Source organism: Anomalospiza imberbis, chromosome 5, assembly GCF_031753505.1.
Source record: "Anomalospiza imberbis isolate Cuckoo-Finch-1a 21T00152 chromosome 5, ASM3175350v1, whole genome shotgun sequence".
In the NCBI taxonomy this organism is placed as follows: domain Eukaryota; kingdom Metazoa; phylum Chordata; class Aves; order Passeriformes; family Viduidae; genus Anomalospiza; species Anomalospiza imberbis.
Genome location: NC_089685.1, coordinates 51,456,284 through 51,474,214, shown reverse-complemented (window position 1 = coordinate 51,474,214; position 17,931 = coordinate 51,456,284). Strand labels below are relative to the sequence as shown.

At 39.8% G+C, this 17,931-nt stretch overlaps 2 long non-coding RNA genes across 6 annotated transcripts in view; both read left to right on the top strand.

Moving 5' to 3' along the window:
• Window positions 1–17,931, top strand: part of LOC137474294 (uncharacterized) — a 48,670-nt gene that overhangs the window by 5,377 nt on the left and 25,362 nt on the right. The window lies entirely within an intron of this gene.
• LOC137474295 (uncharacterized) lies at window positions 2,565–7,926 on the top strand. 2 transcript variants are annotated; one of them, XR_010999284.1, is made up of 3 exons: window positions 2,565–2,722; window positions 3,750–3,844; window positions 7,220–7,926. It is a non-coding gene; the product is annotated as an uncharacterized lncRNA (long non-coding RNA). The 2 variants fall into 2 exon arrangements; XR_010999283.1 differs by lacking the exon at window positions 7,220–7,926 and adding an exon at window positions 4,910–5,406.

Genomic DNA, 17,931 nt, shown 5'->3' with positions numbered 1-17,931 from the left:
TCCTTAGTGTTTTGTTTTTTTTTAGTATACTCTAATACTAAAGTGCCTGTGGCAGGTAAATATTTCTTATGTACACTACTTGTCATGACAAAAATATCCATCCTCAGCACAGGGTAAAGAAATGCAGTTGGCTGTATTTTCATATTACTATATGCCAATATTACCAGCTGTAAGAGCCCTGTTTCTCTCTCTGAGTATAAACTAGTGTACTAAGTTCTGACTTTTTTTAAAGTCATTAACATTTTCTGAATTTGTATTTACACACTGTAAGATAATAATGTGACAGAAATAGAAAGAAGTGGCATATACACTTTCCTGTCTTAGTCTTGTGGCTTCCTAAGTGCTTGCAAATGCTCTGTCATCTCTAAACAATATTATTTTGTTCTAAAAAATTCAAATACTACCTCAACTTTCATAAAAATGTTTGCTTTAATGTGGAAAGCAGAGCAGAGGATGACTGGATTTATTTAAATATATGCTGCAAAGGTATTTCTTTCCTATTTTGCAGTGCCCTTCATGCTTGTCATTGTAGGTGTATATGCAAAAGCCTAAATAATTGGAAATCTATATGCTTTCTGAGCATGGTTTACTTTAATAGTCCACAATGATCTCTGGACAAACTGTATTTTATTTCAAAAGACCTCCATTATCCTCAGCTTGACCAGTATGAATGACAGTAGCATTCAATGTATACACCATTTTTAAGAATACCCTTCTTTTTCTTGCTGACATGGACATAAAGCATGTGGTAGGGTGAAGACAGTTCTATAATGGAATAGAAAATTAAACAAGGGGGAAGAAGTGGGTATGACTTCAAGTTTATAGAGAGGAAGTTTAGATTGGATATTAGGAGGGAATTCTTTGCTGTGAGAGTGGTGAGGCACTGGAAGAGGTTGCCCAGAGAAGCTCTGGATGCCCCATCCCTGGAAGTGTTCAAGGATCTCATGAAAAAAAAAAGTATTTAAATCCCTTGTGGTGATGTGACAATGTGTAGCTGTAATGTTGAGCTTCTTCATTGCTGGGATTTCAAGTACAAGGCAGATGGGAATATCTGGTCTGATTTTAATATTGGCAGGGGGAGCCATCTGAGCTGCTTCATTCAGAGTTCAAACCTTAGTACAAGATTACAGGGTGAAATTCGTTTAGACATTCGACCACTACTTATCAGTGGCTTTTTTCCTGTCAATATAAAAGGTATGGCTACTAGATGAATAATTAGACCTTAAATCAGCAGTTGGTAGGTGCATGTCCCATCCCCAGTGGGTGAGACTGTTGGCATGCCCAGGATCATGCCTCTGTAATAAAGTCCAGCTCTTGAACAAGTTCTTGTTTAACTTGTGTAGCAACGTGACAGCTTCTGTTGCACCCTGAAAGGCTCCCCAGCCAGGCTGGAGTGGCAGAGGCACAGATGTAGAGTGATGATGGCCAAACAGTGCCACCTGCGAGCCACTCTGTGAGTCATTGAAGCTGTGGCTGTCACATAACTGAGGGGAAATGCCTAGGAATGATGTTAAGCTGATTTACCTGGCACCTTGAGTGGGATGACAGCAGGCACGTAGCTGAGGTACAGCTTCTCTGCTAGCGAGAAGCTCAGGGAAATGTAAACCAGAGTGTTCTTATGGAATACTGAACCTTTTAAGGGACAAGTATCAACGAAAGGTTCATCCTTTTATGATAAGAGCTGACTGAAAGAATCAGATTTGTTGCAAGATAATTGGGAGGCAGCCATGAGTTGTTACTGTACCTTGTCAATTCCAGGAGCTGGGAAGAGTGTCAAGTGTAATCCAGCAGTTGGTACCCAGTTACTGTGTAGCAAATAAACCACTGGCTGTTCTTACATCTTTTCTTGCAATTTCTACTTCAGTTTTCCTGCAGGATAGGAACCCTAATGGCAGTGCTCCAGTGCTGTTTGAGCACACAGAGCTTTCTGGCTTGGTTTGTGTTCCTCTGATGGAAGTTCAAAATAATCTTGCTGTACAGCCACTGTTTTCATTTTGCTCTGTGTTGTGTTCTTCTTCTCCCTGTCTTCCTGACTCCTGCAATGTTTTAATAAAGTCAGTCCTGTGCTCGTTGAGCTATGAAAAGGGAAATAACTGTAATGCTCCAACATGGGTTCTTTCTACTACACCTGACATTCAAGTAAGACACTAAAGCCAAGGCAAATCTTGAGTAGTTTTACTTGGTTCATTTTCGTAGTCCTTTTCCAAAACGTGTTTTAGTCGTATGATTTCCTGCAGTGGATTTATTCCTGGTGTTGAGAATTAATACAGACCTTCAAAAGTGATCACAAAGTAAAGAATCAGGATTAGTTTAGAAGCTTTTACTGTTTTTGTTTTTTTTTTTTTCTTTTTTTTAAATTCATACAGTAGCAAATTGGCGAGAGCATCCTTTGAGAAATTCTTTACCATCAGTTCTATTAGGAAGAATTCCAGGTTCTATTTTGCTGTGCTGAGCCCATCATCAGGGTGTCTGACTGGTTTCCTTGTATTCTTAGCACTCTTGAGGTGCAAATTTCTGTTCTTCTGTTCACACTGAACCCTGTGGATGTGTGTAGAGATGTTCTTTCTGTGCTTTGTCCACATAGCTTAATTTCATTAAAGCAAAGGCCAAGCATGTCCTGAAATTTGTAAAAATATTGTTTGCTCTCCTGGTACCTATTTGCTTATTGTCACCAATTTGACAATGTGTGAACCTGAGGCAGAGCTTGTCTATGTGGGAATTGGTGATTTGTGTCTGCATTTGCCTCTTCTTAGGGAAATTTCATTTTTTTTTTCTATTAACATTTACCAGACGTGGGTTTTATTTGAAAAGGAAGAGGGGAAAAAAAGTTTAAAGTATGGATTTATGTAGGCCTGTAAATATGTGTTGCTTTGTTAGCTTATGCTATTAAAATATACCATATGTAGGAAATAATCTGTTGGTCTTCATGCAAGATGCTCTTACACTTATAATAAATGCTGAAGCTTATTTGAAGCATTGGAAATGTGTGTAGAGGGTGAGGTAAAGAGTGAGTGCAAGTCAATTTGAGCCATCATCCCCAAACAAAACTTGTGACACAAATCACTTAGGTAAGTTTGCTTTTATGTGTTTGCTTGTTTGGGTTTGACTCTGGGAACTGATTTATTTGTGCTGTGTCTTGGATCAAGGGGACAGCAAAGCAGGTGTGATGGCTGATACTAAAAACTAGTGTGCAAAATTACCTACATGGATTATTTTTATGAAATTCAAGTTGATTTATTCCACTCCCAGGCTGGGAGACAACTAGCTGCTTTCTTGGAGTCAACACTGGTTGCCCTCAGAGCTGACACTCCAACTCTGTCTGCATTGATGTAGTCATTTGTGAGCACAACTTGCTTAAAAATGTATTCAGCATCAATAATGGGGGATACTTTTTGCATTTTATTAAAAACTCTTGGAATGCATTGGGAAACTGGAGTAATTCAGTGGCTCTGACCTTCATTAGCTGTAGAAGTATTTAAAGAAAGCCATTTAAGATTTGTCACTGGCTTAGGGCTAGTGGGAGGTCTCTGATCTATGTCATTATTAATGACCATATGTAAAGAAGGCTTTAATTTTCTAGGGAAGCATCTTCGTCCCTTGAGTCAGTTTTCAGACCCAGCTGGTGAAGACAACCTGGTCTGAATGGAGCACTGGCCTTGCTTTGAGCAGGAGGCTTTGCTTTGAGGGCTTCAGCAGCTCCTTCCAGCCTGAAGGGTTCTGGCTTTTGGTTTATTTTCTTTTTCTTTAAGAGGTGTTTGTACCACGCAGCCACTGTCAGCTGTAATGGGATTGCCTTGCTGATACTGCCAGCAGTTAAGCCAGAGGGGTAAATAAATCCTTGCTCGTAAGTAATTTAAAAAAAAAACCTTTTTTTTTTTTTTTTTGCTTATCTTTACAGCACTGCAATTGGATAAATGCGGAACATGTAGGATTTTCTTTGCATCTTGTTTTCTGGCTACTGCAGAATCTTTGTTTAAAGAGGTGGAGTAGGGCAAGTTATTATGACCTTCCTCTAAACTGTAGGATAAGTTCTCAGCTTTCCTGGAGCTGTGTTTTTATATGGAATCTAGTGATTCTGTACTTGAATGCAGCAGACAAACTGTGTTCTAAGGAAACTTGTCAAAAATGTATAATATTGAAACTACCCATGAATTACTGAGTTGGGAAAAAACCTATAAACAAAGCAAATATTGGATGTGATAAAGAAGAGAATGAAAAATTCTTTTATCCAAGGTACTTCTAACAGAATGCAATGTATGAATTTATGTGATTAGACGTTTAACAAGCAGTTAAAAATACAGATTTTTCTGTAGGAATATATATGCACATATTGAGTAAGGTGATATGGGAAAAATACATGCCTGGTAATGAATCCAGGATTTCAGGGCTGCTTGTTCACACGCTGGCTTGCTTTGTGCAAGGGACAGTAGAAGGAGCATTCCTTTGTGTCTGGACTTGTGTCACACAGGTGCCTGTCACTCCCTGGTGCTGAGATTTAGAGAGTCATCCCACTCTGGACCCAACAGGACAAATCAGGCTTTCAGCTGGAAGCTTTGAAGTGGGAGCAGAAGAAGAGATTTCTAATGAAGTTGAAGGGGAATAAGTGATTAATATCCTATGCTTCACTAGGTGCTACATCACTAGAATTTTTTCTTGAAATTAAATCCTTGATCAAACCATTCTGCTGTCTCTTTAATTGCTGAGTGAAAGGGTTCCCCTTTGGTTCAAGTACTGTCATATAATTTTTATATAGTTGATGTTGTGTAGGTGGCTTGATGTACCTTTTTCATGGAAATTTGATTTTCTTCCTTTCAGTTAATTGATTTTTTTATTTTCTGGTAAAGCAATGCTTGAACATACTATGAAAAAGGGACAAATTAATTAATTCATCACTATTTTTTACTTCTAGGTGAAGTAATCTTGAGAAAGGCAATGATAGATGGAATAGAGGTAAATCAAACTTTGCAGGAGTAGGGACACAAAGGAAACTCACTGAGTGGTCACCTGTGCAAAATCAGTCAGCAACTAGAGCATAAGTTCTTAGAAATTTAGGCAAATACCTGAATATCACAGCATGTGTTTAGTTATTTATGTAAAGGCACCTGAATTGCAAAATCTTGAGTTTCTTAATTTAAAAAGCAGTAAATTCAAAGTTCATTTAATAGAACTTACACCATGAATTGGGGGAGTTTTAAAGGGAATGTCAGGACAGCGGTATGTTCTGGCATCATCTGCTGATTGTTGGTCATGTGCACCAATAGTTATCTACCCTAATGGTAACTTCAATTTTCTAAATCAAAGTTAGATAGAAATTTGGAGTCACTGTGATATCTCAGGTGTTTTCTTGAGAATTATTTTGGTATCCCTTCCCAGTTTTGGTAAAATGTAAAAGCTGATTTAAGTTCTTGCCGGCTTGTGTTGTAAGCTTATGGTTTAGCTCCTTATTTTATTTACAAAAAGTGATCTGTTGGAATTTGAGCACAGGGCTCTGAACATGCACATATTGCACTGATTCTGCAGCCAGTGGCCCTGTGCCAGCTGGGGTGGGCAGAGCTGGAATTGAGCCACTGCTAAACACCTCTGCAGTCACAATCATCTGTGCCATGGGAAGCTGCTGTGCAGTGAGCACAGGGGGTTGTCTGCGGGAGTAACACATAGTTTGGATTGGATTTTTTTTTCTTTTGAGAAGATAGATGGGAATAGGAGGGTTAATTGCAGTGGAGGCTGTGTCCGTTGGGATGTGGAGCTGCAATACTTTAGAGTTGAAATAAACCCTGTAGTGTTTGGGTGCTGCCAGCCTTACACCAAGGTGCAGGCTCCTGGCCAGAGCTGTTGTAAAAGCAGTTGTAGCAGCTCCTGTAAGCAGGTCCAGGAGGTCACTGAAGTGGCAGTCTGGGACCTGTAAGCCCTCATTACTGACCACGCGTGGGAGTAAGACCTGCTGGATCTTGGAGAGCCTCCTGCAGTGGATCAGCTGCAAACCATAGTATTGATGATACTGTGTGGGAGTGCACTGGTGCTACTGAGAGCTTTTTTTTTTATTTATTTATAGATGGCGTTTGAAGATCTGGGAACTCTGAGCTTGTTCTGTGTTTCTTTAGCATGCTTTAGCCAACTTTCAGCCATTTGTGTTGGTAGCCTGCTGAAATAAATGGTGTTTTGATGATGTGCTTCTCTTGAAGGGATCAATTGATTAAAGTGTTTGTTAAAAGTTCACCAGTCAAGCAACACTTAGAAATCCTGTCTTCTTTTGATGGGACTTTAAATAGCAGAGCAACTGTGTACTTGCATTTGTCTTTTTGAAAGGGGAAAAAGAAGCTTCCATATTTTCCCAGCAATACTTCAGAAATACCTATTGTTGCCTATGGAGCTTTTTCTAACTGTGTATTTTCATGTGAGAATTCTGCATTTCCTTTGCAGCGACAATTTACAGTGGAAAAGCACGTTTATTTTTGGCAGCCTTCTCAAAAGAACCCAGATTAAGATCTTTGACCTACAGCTGTTGTAAATGCAAGTATTTTTGTTCTAAAGCCTTGCAGAGTTGTTCCCTTTTTGTGTTAATTGATTAAAATGTGTGCTGGGTTGGCCCCAAGTTCCTCTTGGTAATTGGGTAAAATGAAGCCCCAGAATAGACAGAAAAATCATCACTACAGCTTCATTTTGGGGAAAGTCAGTTGTTATTTTGATAGGCTATTTTTACCTGCTGTGGGCATATACATATTAAAAAATATACACATATGTATGTATGTATTTGTGTTTTTTAGCCTCAAGACCCCTTAGACTGACACTGCACTTCACCAGGTCTGTCTCAATGTTACAGAACAGATGGTTAATTCAAAACCAAGAGTATTAAAGCTGAGTAGCTAAATCTGATCTCCTAAAAACGAGGTTGCCAAAACAAGCTGCTGTATTTGATGTAGCTGCTGAATTGGTCTTTTATATGCTACAAAGGCAAACCTGAGTCAAATGCCTAAATGCAAAGAGGTTGGTAATTTCCAAATTTTTTCAGCTTCTCTCTGAGCCTGTAACTTGAAGCAGGAAGTTGCTTACTTATTGTAGGGGTTCTGGAAGAGAAAAAGGCTCGTTTCAGATCCATTGTTTTTTCTGGGCTTATCGCCGTGGTCCTGGGTTTTTGAAGTAACAAAGACAAATTGCAGCAGTGAAATGAGGCTGATGCCTGTTTTTCATGTGCTGTGATTTGCTTTTTTCTTCTATTTAGGTGGTCAATGAAATGAGAAGAAAAGGGCAAATTGTTAGAAGAAAGAATTTGCCTGTAAACACAGTAATCCTTTTTCTGGTTGTCAGCAAATAGGATAGATAATTTGAGACAGGTGGTGTGCTAAAAGAAACCTTTAGATGTCGAATCCAACCTGCACACCACAGATCCTGCTTATCTCTGGCCAGGGCCTAATAAATATGTACTGATACAAAAGGGATTAAAGCATTTATTTCCTGCATTTACCGTGTTGGGATTATTTCCTAGGAATGCCATTTCACACTAACATACTTTTCTTATTTTCAAATGAAACATGAGAATGCAGATGAGCTGTCTCAGTTTTTGGGGTTTAAATACTCACAATTCTTATGTGAGCTGCTGAAAGTCATAGTCACTTTTCAGGAATCTCTGACCTTGCAATCTATTTCCCTGTGGTGGATTCATTTTAAAAAGAATGTGGTATGTGACTTTTGGGGGGTTATTTTTCACTTATATGATGCTGTAAGATGAGCTCTTACGTTTTTAGGACTACTTTATCTGGAATGATAAGACATGGCATCAAGGTAGTGTGATCATTGTATAAAAGAGACAGCAGCCAAGTTACTTGTGTGTGCTTCTGCCTTGATAAATGCCCTAAAGTTAAAAAAAAAAATCAGGCTTCCTAATCTTTATTTGCTTTTGCTTCTTCTTTTGATGTTTAACTCTAGGAAAAGTGTCAAGCAAATGGGTACAAACGGAATTCTTCCTTCCCTTTGATTTACACCACAAGTTTTGTGGGTAGAATTGCACTTGCTGCATAAGCATCTGAAATTTTGTCTTTTTTGGGGGGTAGGCCAGTATTTGCATAGAGAGGATATTGCTTGACTTGCTTGCATATTTAAATGCTAGGGAAAAACTTGATTTCCATAGGACTTTTGGGCTTTTCTTAAAATAATGAGTTAGTTTAGGTCCTTTTAAAATTTGCTTCTTCTCATTGGCCTGGACCCTTTTATTTCAGGGATTTTGCCAACTCTGTTGATGGTATCAGCCACATCCTCAGCCTTCTGGAGGTCATGGCCTTAAGAGGGGGAGTTAATTGGAAAGCTGTTTGCTGATCTGTGGGTTTGGGCATGGGACAGGTGTTCACATTTCAACTTGAAATGTCCTCTTCAAACATGGTAGAAGAAGTGCAGGAAGCAGAGAAGCCTCGGCAAAGCTTGGAGAAAGCACCAGATTAGGGAAGAAGTTGGCAAAGGCACTGAAGTGTCTGAGAGCAGATGGAGTGTTGTCATCAGCTGCAAAATCAATGTAAATACTTCCAGAAAATTACTCTTCCTCTGCTCTTGCCAAACAGAAGGAACAGGAGCCATAAAAACCATTGGCAAAATGTTTTAGCTGCCAGTGAGCACCCTTGCAGCTGGAATTCTCCCTTGTAGCACTAGGCAGCCACTGCTGCAGGAGTGTTGCATTGGTGGTGATGAAATATAATTTTTTTTGTTCTTGCCTGAAGATTTACAGTTGGAAAATCCCACAGTTCTGTGTGGTTCCGTTGGGGCATATAAACAATAAAAATGAGAATTTTGTTACTGATTGTGCTGTATGGCGCAACTTCCCTGTTCTGGGTGGTTCAGCTTGGGGTTGTAAAGCAGCTATTTCATGTGTATTAGCATCACGTAACTGGGAACCCGGCTGTCCTCCCAGATGGACAGTTTTGGGATACTGTCGTGTTTGTAAATGTGTCTGGCTGGCTGCTGCTGAATTGATGGCTCTGGTGCCTGGTTTGGAAGGGGCTGGCAACCTCTAAATGAAAATGAGGAGCCACAAGGCAGGGTGAGTTACTGGATCACAAATGTGTGTGGCATTTGTGCCTCTCTTGACCCCTTATTACCCAGGAAAATGAATGCTGGAGTAGAGCGTGGAGGATGGAGAGAGTTGGGTTTTAAATTCTGAAATCCCTGTTTTTACTGATCCAAATTCCATTTCCATGGAAACTGGAAGTTTAGTACTCTCACTTGTCAACTTCAGCTTCTCGCTGGCTTTGGGGAGACTAAAATTGTTCACTTACACTAAACCTTCCAGAACTGAGAGTCATGTCAGGATATTAGCATGACATATTTTGTGGAGACTGAGAAATTATAACTATAATTACTTCATGCAGTTATTTTCTGAGAGATTGCTTAACCTTAGCTGCTTACAGATAAGAAATCTGAATGTTCAGAGCCATGTTGTCTAATAGTGGAATCGTCATATGCATAATGTCCAAGATCATAGTTTCTGGTGGGGATGGTTTCTTCATTGCTGGTGTGGCTTTGCAGCTGCTGAAGCAAGCCCAATTTATTTAATTAGCTGACTGCTGTAGTGCAGGTGTCTTCCCTTGCTGTGCACACACCATCTGCATCAACAACTTTACCCCTGAAGACATCAGCATGAAGACTTTCCGAATTCTGGTGCTGCCCTTGCCAGCAAAACAGAGCTGCCAGGCCGGCTGTGCCTGGAGTGTGTGCCGACAGAAGGGCTGTGCCAGGCCTGGGAGGGAAGCAGGGGAAGGCTGAACTTTCTGGGAGAAGCCCTGAAGGAGCTGATGGCTCTTCCTGCCTCTGAGTGGAATGGAATTGGCAAGATTGTGGAGACTCTAAAGAATGTACCACTATGATGTGGAGCTGAGAGCAGAAACCTGCAGGCCTTTGGTCAGTCAGTAAGTGTGGGAAGGTAACTTTTCGTCTCTTGAAGCTTAGCTGGTGAAGTGAAACTCTTGCTAATGATTCAGACATATTTTAATCAGTGTTCCACTTTCACTTAGAGCTGCTTTGGGAGCATTATAATCACTGCAACCACTGTTTGAAAGCAGGGATTCTTTATGGATTGGCATTTCTGTGTTTCTGTAACTTTAATGTGCAAGAAAGTGCCACAGTAACAGTATATTGAGTGTCAGGGGAAGCAGTGTTATGTTAGAGACTTGTAACCTGAAATTTTTTCACTTTTTTCTTGGTGCGGAATAGTAGTGTAAAAGTAGTGTAGTAGTGCCTCTGTGGGCTATTAACTCTGTATATTTGGGTGTCAATCCTGCATGTAGCTTCATCAGAAACACTGATGCCAGCTTTCAACAGGTGCTTTAAACTTCAAATTCTCTTCTCTAAGTCCTAAAATATTCAGCTGTCAGTCAGGGCAGGTGACCTTCCCCATAGGTGCTGTATTCTGTGGGCACAACTGGCTGTCCTGGATGTGTTTGAAGAAAAACATTGAAGGAGAGGGCTTCTCTCAATTCTTTTATGCAGTAATAAGGCAGTTTGAAAGAAGATAATCTTTTTGGTAGGTAAATAGGGCTACTTTTAAAACAAAACTAAAAAAAAAAAAAACCAAAAACCTAAGCTTTCAGCTTTGTAAATAAGTTACAGCAAGGTGCCATTTTGATTTTGAAAAATGAGTAAGGTGGTTCTGAAGCAGTGCCTGAGATCTTGGAAGAGAAGTCTTCCAAACACTTAATGAAAAACTTGTTTACAATTAAGAATTTAGATGTAATTTTGTGCATTTTAAGGTTTCTGTTATCTGGCAAAAGTATTAGTTTGATCATTAGTGTATTTTTCCTCTAAAGACCATGAGGTCAGAAAGATAAGTAGTATCAAGAGTGAAAAGAGAGCATAATTTCATTTGCACATACTCTTCTGTCGTAAGCTGAAATCTGCTGGAGATCCATCTTCCTGCCTGGATTTCCTTAATTCCAGGTGCTTTTTTAGGTGCAGTATGGCAGGCTTGTTTAAGGGGAGGAACACGTAGCATCACTGCTCTGATGGCTTTGTCTGTCTTCAGGTAGAAAGTTCCAGGTTTTTTCTAAAATATGGGCAACTCTTCCCTGCTGTGATGGCTGGAATTTGCCAGTATAAACCAGGAGCTGGGAGAAAGAGACTTGGATTTTCTTCTTACAACACAAATACAGGGTTATGAGAGAAACAGACAGAAATTGGCATAAATAATTCTGATGCTACCTGTAAAACCAAGATATCTGTTTGTATTAGAAAAATTGCCTTATGTTTGAAAGGTGTTTCCATAATGATAATTTGGCAATGGCTTCTGTTCTCTGTTCCAGCAATCAGTAAGTCTAAAAGCTAAAGAAAAGTTCTAAAAAGGTACATGTGCAAGGTAATAAACCTTTACTTCGGGAGAACATTCCCAAACTACCTGCAGCTGAATGCAGGGACATGGAGTAATCCAACAGAGCTTCTAATCTTCTTTGAAATGTTACTTGAGGAGGTGCTTTAACAAGCACAAATTCTTTTGTTGTACTGGTGTTTCTGATCTTGTACATTAATTTAAATGGAGAAATATGAAAACCTGAATGAAGCTTCAGCACTGCTTCTCTTCCTGTGTCATGGGTGTTATTCAAAGGATCAACATAGGAGATCTGTGTGCCCAGCTGGGCAATTATTCAGCTGCTTGTTTCATGCCTGGTGCTCAGTTCTCCTATAATTGACTTCTCACCACTTACATAGGTCAGAGATTAAAAAAAAATTTAAAAAATCAGTAATAATGGAAAAGAATATTAGTGCATGAAAGCCTTGTGTGAAAGAAGTATGTCATTACTGACTAGCTCAAAACCCTTGTGAGATTTCATCCTTTTCACAAGTGGGAGTTACGTTGTTCTCATTGGTCCATGCTGTTTAATGCAGTTAGAGCATAACAGATTATGTTTCCCAGGGATTTTGTTACCTAGGCTCTGTTCAGTGTATGTAGAAAGCCAAGATGTCCACCTTCATGCAATATGTGTGGATAATAGACATAAAAATAACCACATATAAACAAATAAATAACAAAGTGTTTTCTGATGGTAGTAGTCTGTTGTTGATGGCTGCAAAGGAGCTCCTTGTCCCACCCAGAATCTTAGAGCTGAGATTCTCTTTCACGTCATTCTTGGACGCAGTTTGCTCACCAGTAGTCACTCTCCTTCCATTATACTCCTTATTTTTAGGAAGCTGAAGGAGTTCTGTTGTAATTGAATTACTGTAAAGAGTGTTCTGATCCATTATCTAGCACACACTCAGTCCTGGTCAAGTGGCTTTTAATGGCATTAAAAAATAACCTCATTAGTACTCAGAATATACATGTTTTACCCAGAATCATGGTTTTAAGGATGGAAAAAAACCAGCAGCATGTCATAGTCTTGTGTTGTGACACAGCTGAGTGAAAAGGGAAGCAGTCAGGGTCACAGACATTTGGCTATTCTCTCTATAAAACAGGTATGGGCTTGTACTTAACTGATTTTACTTTGTGTAAGGGTTTCGTGTACTGTGCTGTGAGCAAAAGCAGACAAAACCACATCTCTCATGCCTCTCAAACCCAGGGGGATGTTGGTGGGGGCAGATCTGCTGTTAGATTTGCTTCCAGAAGATGGTGACTTCTAACTTTTGACTTGGAGATGAAGAGCTCCCCTTGCTGATGACAACAACACCTTGAGTTAAAAAACTGGTTTTGCTTTGTGACTTAGCTTCAAATCTTATATTTCTAGGGTTTATGGAGACCATAAATCATGCCATAAAAATAGCTTTTGGCCTTTCAACTAATATGCATAAGAAGTCAATTCTGAAGTCCTTTGAATAGTAGTTATGGTTGGTTTATGGGCATATGCCTTAAACTGATGGTTTTCCCCAGCACCCCTTTATGACAGTCTACCTATGCATAGTTCCAGGTTTATTTTAGGCAGTATGTATTTAATTAATGTGGCTGGCTGAACAGAATCAGCCTCTATGCTCCAAATGGTAATTCCTTTTGGAGTCTAAACAGCTATTTGAGATACTGTGTCCTACTTTGATTTTAATGTGAAACATTCTTAAATCTTAACAGTGGTGTCAAGCCATTGCTTAGTCTGTTTTCCTTCATGTGGTGTGTGAAAATGGGATTTTCCCTTCTGTAACTGCATTGTAACTTGCCTTTTGGGGTGCTTGGTATCTGCTTTCACGTGGTGCAGCTGTGCTGGTTCTGTCCTTGGATATGCATCTGTTGTAGCACTGAACTGGATTGCACGTGGGTTATTTCTTCCTGCTGCAAATAGAGGTGAAAGATTTGATCTTCCCCTTCCTACAGCAATAACAGCTAAAATAGTCTGAATGATGGTGAACAGATTTTAGGAAGAAATTGTTCCCTGTGAGGGTGGGGAGGTCTTGGCAGAGGGTGCCCAGAGAACCTGTGGCTGTCCCATCCCTAGAAGTGTCCAAGGCCAGGTTGTACAGGGCTTGGAGCAGCCTGGGGTAGTGGAATGGGTTGGAAAAAGATGATTTTTGGGGTCCCTTCCAACCCAAACCACTGTAATTACTTGATGCATTGTACCACAGGCACTCCACTCATATTTTTCAGGTTTTCAGGTTGGTTTTGGGTGAGGCGTTTTGTAGCTGTGCATTATTGCTGTGACTTTAGAGCACCACCTCTTCTGCTTTATACTTACACAAATGAACTCTCCATTTAGTCTAATTTTTGCTTCTTTTTGGATAAAAAATGCACAGGATAGGTTTATTTTCCAAATGCACAGTTTTGTTTTGATGAATGAACTTCCAGTTTGAAATGGTGCAATGAAAGCAATTATTTGTGTGAGGAAGTCATGGTCTGAGTGTGTTTTACCCTTCAAGTTTCCCTGTGGGGCTTCCATCTACACCTCAGACTTCATCTATGGCAAAGCTGCTCCTGTGGGCAAGGGCTTTTCTAGGACATAGGGTGCTGCAATGTTAAATATTATTAAATTTAAATTATATTTTTGTTTCAGCTATGCAGTAATAGCCAATGTATGAGGCACTCTTACAGTCAAGTGACAGGAGTCTTGCCTGTACTGCATTAGTCAAGTAATGTAAACCAATTTCACCTAATGTTGGGTAGGAAACAAGCTTGAAATGGAATACCTTTTAAGCTGGATTGCTGCCAGCTTGCTACACTGGCAGAAATGAAATAATTATTTGTCTGTTAATAGCAAACTGTCAAGAAAATACTGATTCTAATTTTAATGTGTTTCCAAAACTTATTTATTAAGAATTGCATAACAGCATATTGGGATGTTAACACTGCAGCTTTGGTGACTTTGCTCTAAAAACTGATTTTAATTTTTTTTTTAAATTGTTTTTCCGAGAATGAAACATAAAGAATATGGGATTTGTCTTATATGGTGGATTTTTTTAAAACTGTGAATATGATATCTTAGTGAAATGTCTTACCTGTATGCACTCTTTTTATTATAATGAGTTCTTTTGGAGGTGACTGAACCAATGTTTTTGTCCTGTCTTATATCCATCTTAAAAATATTTTGTGTAGCAAAGAAATAATTTTGTGGTGATGCCAGGTCTCTTTTAGTAAAATCTAGTCATTGTTCTCATGTGAGGTATTAGGTCCTGTGCATAGTATGTGCTTTTCTACATCAAATGAATCTCAAGGGCAAGAAGGACAAAAATGACTGGAATAAATAGTAGAGAAATAAGATTTCTATTTTCAAATAATAAAAAAAAAAGTCCTTTCTAAAATGTAACTGAGAAAAATGAACAACAAAAATGTCTGGTTGTATTAATGTTGGTGGAGTCTGATAATTTTGTTCCTCTGCTACACATCAAATATAGATAACTCTTGTTACTCCTAATCCTTATCACTGTTGGACGTGGCTTTAAAAAATTTAGCTCCCTCCTCTGAAGATCTGGGCTAATTAAACTTTCATTCATCTTCTGAAACAAAAAAGTAATGTTTCACTCTGCTCTTGCCTTCTGTAGAGAAGGTACCATGAGCATCAGTGCATCCAGTGCCTGGGAATGTGGCACTCCTGGGCTATTTTGCTGAACATCTGGATTTCCAAAGCCTCTCTCCATCACTTGCAAAGTTGTTCCAGGTTGTGTAGTGCTTTTTTAGTCTTGTTGAACTCCTGCATTGGCCATTAGTGGCTCTCCCGTTTTCCTGGTGAATAAATGCCTGAAGAACAGAATTTCTACCACCAGCACAGTGGGGAGTGCAGCACAATCTCCTCATGCTCTGTCAAATCTTTTTAAGGTTTGGTTCATGGTGTGGCTGTGCTTGGGTTTTTTTTTTTTTTTTGTGTGGTTTTTTTGGTGTGTGGGTCAGCTATTAGATTTTTCTATCAGTTCTAGCAGGCTGTTACTTGTAGTCAGGGAAGGCTTGCTCCTGAAAATGTTGATAGGAGGCTGAGATAAGCAGTGAGTGAGTCACTGAGTTTGATTCCTGTGTAGCCCAGCGGTGGAAAGCTTGTGTTGCTTTGTTTCGTGTTGATTTTTCTCCTGGTTTCTGAATGCCTCCTGTGGATGTTTGGAAAAACCTAAAACCTGATGGAATGCTTTGCCAACCACATTGTTGGAGTCCTTTTGCCAGTATTCCTAACTTTCCTGTGATAATCATGTACATACAGAATTATTTTAAAACTGCTTACCTGTCCTCTACATCTCTTCTTTTCCTTGGCGCCTTGCAGACCTGGATTTGCAGACACAAAGAATAAGGAGCTACAGTGTTCCTGAAAGAAATTTGGCAAAGGAAAGTAGTACTAACCCAAAACTGGTAGATTTTGGGAGCAAAATAGATCTTTTTGGTGACAAGTTAAAAGTGCTTCTGCCTGGCACTGTTGCCCCATTGCTCTGTTTTCTTTAGCACAGAGCATCCACATGGCAAATCAAGATAAGGCCCTCATAACCAATCTGCAGAACGTTGTTTTGTTTATAGAACTCCAGAAGTTACCTAAGCAGTAGTTTCAGTTGGATACTCTGATATTGGAAACACAGAGAAGTCTCAGTACAGGGAGTTGGTGCTGTGGCAGAGAACTGGTCTACAGTATAGAATGATTTAGCTGTAATCCATCAGGTGAAAAATGAATTATTTTTTGAGCTTCTGTCAGCAAACAGGATTCTCAGTTACTGCAGCTGAATTTAATATTGTGTGCAACTGGTGTATTGTAATCAAGAGTGCTGTAGTTTGATACTTTTTTATGAAGCTGAATAAAATTTTCATTGCTATAGATGTCTCTTCCAGCTGAAGAGATTGCCTGAACTCAGATGTTGTCCAGTGATTATGAACAGCAGTGTCTAGTAAAAATGTTTGAATGTGGCTTTTAACTCAAAAAATTAAGATGTCAGTATTGTACTGAGAAGTGGCCCATTTTCTCACCATGAAGTGGGATTTTCACTTAGTGTTTGGCTAATCTCAGAAACTATGTAAGCATCCCTTAAAGCTTTTGATAGCTTTAATGCATAACTATGCTAAGTCAACTGAGTTGGTGTGTTCTTAACATAATACTTAAGGATTATTATTAATAACTGAGTGTTCTTTGTGTTTTTTTCCACAAAGCATTAATTTAAAGAGTAAGCTGTGCAGATTGCACTTGATGGTGCAGCAAGAAAGCACACAAGAGAAGGAATACAAATGCCGACCTTCTGGTGATATTTGTTTCTGCCCAGTGGAATTTTAGATGCCTGTATTGCATTTCCATAAGGAAATATTTGCCTGCTTAAGGGCATCATTGAAGTAATTACTGGTTTGTGCTGGTTTCTTTGGAGGTGGAATTGTCTTGTGTCCTTGTAGGAATTAGCAAAGGGATGAAAGAGCCAGGCAAATTCCTGGTCTGTATGTGTCTTGAGTAAATACAGGAAACTTAGTGAGGATTTTCTTGTTCAGCTCCCAAGTATCCCAAGATCTGATAAGTACTCCCAAGATCTGAGGATTTTGTTCAGGTGGTTTCATCACTTGGTATCTTCTGAGCCTTTCACTAAGTGGTATGAAACATACAGGAGAAAAACAGATGTTTTCCTTAAATAATTTTCAGAGAGGTAGTGCTGTCTTGCAGGTTTGTGATGGAGTTTGGCCACTGTGCAAGTCTTGTGCTCTCAGTTTGGTTTGTTTCTGTGTCTCAGCTCTCTGGTGTTGTTGTGTACCCACCTGCTGTTTGCATGTAGTAGCAAGAGAGTGTTTTTAAATTGAGTTTAAATTAGACTTTTGATAGAAACAATCTGTGCATCTCTTAGCCTCCAAAAGCCTTTTAACATTGTTAGTCTTTGTCATTTTCAAAGAAGGTAGAAACATTCTATTCAGCCTCTTTGTTACATTTGCAGTTTCAAAAGCTGTTTCATTGATTGTGAGTGTAAGTTTCGGGTAATATTTACACTTTGCTATTGACTGGTTTGTAAGTTTTTTGTGTAGGTGGATTCCATTTGCCCCCAGGGAAGAAGCTGTCCTAACTAAGGCATTAATTAGCTCTTTCTCGGTTTTCATTGAAATGCTGGAAATTGAAAGTGTGAGAACTCATCAGAATTGGTGTAATTTGGATGGGATCTGAGTCAGTGTTAACTAAAATCATGTCCAAATCCCAGCGCAGGAAGGACAGGGAGCTGCTGGAGAGAGTGCAGAGGAGAGGCACCAAGGGGATCAGAGGGATGGAGCAGCTCTGCTGGGAGGAAAGGCTGAGGGAACTGGGATTGTTCAGCCTGCAGGAGAGAAGGCTTTGGGGTGACCTCATTGTGGCCTTGCAGTGCCTGAAGGGAGCCCAGAGGAAAGATGGAGAGAGACTCTGGACAAGGGCCTGGAGTGACAGAACAAGGGGGAATGGTTTCACACTGACAGAGAGCAGGTTTAGTTTGGATATCAGGGAGAAACTCTTCCCTGTGAGGGTGGAGAGACCCTGGCACAGGTTGCCCAGAGAAGCTGTGGCTGCCCCTGGATCCCTGGCAGTGTCCAAAACCAGGTTGGATGTGGCTCTGAGCAAGCTGGGACAGTGGCAG